This window comes from Herpailurus yagouaroundi, unplaced genomic scaffold, assembly GCF_014898765.1.
Source record: "Herpailurus yagouaroundi ecotype Mexico unplaced genomic scaffold, PumYag 530, whole genome shotgun sequence".
Taxonomy (NCBI): domain Eukaryota; kingdom Metazoa; phylum Chordata; class Mammalia; order Carnivora; family Felidae; genus Herpailurus; species Herpailurus yagouaroundi.
In genome coordinates, this window is record NW_024412747.1 from 3,783,663 (window position 1) to 3,785,399 (window position 1,737).

Here is a 1,737-nt window from a genome sequence, read left to right on the forward strand (position 1 = left end):
TTCCTTCCTTCCTTCCTTCCTTCCTTCCTTCCTTCCTTCCTTCCTTCCTTCCTTTCTTTTGAAAGAGACAGCACAAGTAGCGGGGAGGGGCAGAAGGGGAGGGAGAAAGAGAATCCTAAGCAAGCTCCATGCCCAGCTTGGAGGCCAACGTGGGACTCCATCTCACAACTGTGAGATCATGACCTGAGCGGGAATCAAGAATCAGAAGCTCAACTCACAAGTCACCCAGGAGCCCCAAGAACAAGTCCAAAATGAGTCTTGCAGATTAAAAACAAGTGTTGGCAGGTGGTTCCTTCAGGCGACTCTAGAGGGGAACCCATTTTATTGTTTGTTTGTTTTTTTTCCAGCTTCTAGAAGCTGCCCACATTCCATGGCCCCTTCCTGCCACCGCTCCAACCTCCGGCTTCTACATCTCCCACTATTGGCTTTGACCTTCTTGCTTCCACTCAGAGGGGATTACATGTGGTTTCATTGGGCCCACCCAGATAGCTCAAGATGATTATCTCAAGATTTTTTGCTTAATCACATCAGCAAAGGCTCTTCTGCAATATAAGGTAACATATTCACAGGTTCTGGGGATTAGGATGTGGGCATCTTTGGGAGCCAGTATTCTGTCTTCCCTAAACTCTATTAGGCTAAAAGATAATTATGGAAATAATAATTTTTCTTTTTTATATATATAATTTTTTGTTTTCTGTTCTTTTTTTTCTTGAGAGTGAAAGAGAGAGAACAGAAGCCGGGGAGGGGCAGAGAGAGAGGGAGAAAGAATCCCAAGGAGCCCCATGTCATCAGCACAGAGCCCAATACTGGGCTCGGACCCATGAACATTGAGATCATGATTGAGCCAAAACCAAGAATAGGACACTCCACGACTGACTCCAGGCATCCCTGGAGATAATAATTTCCATCAAATAGTGCTTAGAAATCACTTCCTCCAAGAAGACATCCAACACTGGTTTAGGGTCTCCTCCTATGTGTTCCCAGAGCAACCTAGGCTCACCACTTCACTCTTATAATACTGTATTATAATATTGATCTTGATTATATCTTCCACCCTAGACTATACAATTCTGGAGAGCCGGACTGGGCCCAATTTATTTTTTGTATCTTTTGTCTTCAACGCAGTGTCTGGCACATGGGGGTTGCTCAATAAATATTTGTTGTCATGAGGATTAAATGAGACCATACAAAAGACCCAGTGGTATCTGCTTCAAGTTGATGTTCAGATTATGATGGATGCTTTTGTTAACACCCGTTATACCCAAGAAAGTGGGAGAATTTCTATGGCTGACAAGTAAAATGTCTCCATTCCTAGTAGGAAAATATAAGATTGCATACCTTGTAGCTTAGAGAAAAAGACCCTCGGGGGCAATTAGAGCCAATGTCATGGTTCGCCTTTTCTGTTTTTATTATAATTTTCTTTTGCCCAGAACCCACCACACATTTGCTGTAGAACGAGTGCTGGCTGCCTTCCAGAGGCCAACTGGGACATGAGCAGGCAAAAAGGAAGAGCCCCATTAACTGTAGTTCTTCACCCCCAATGGAGAGAACAGAAATGCAACCGGGGCCTATCTCTTCCCCCCTCAATGGGCCACCGTTGTTTTCCTCTGCTAATGTTTATGCCTGGTACAGTGTAGGGGCAAGAAGGCGGACAGCGGGCCCAGTAGTTCTGGGCAGTCTCGTGGCACAGGATTCACTGTATTCTTGGAGTTGCTCCTCTGCCTTATGTAAGTCATT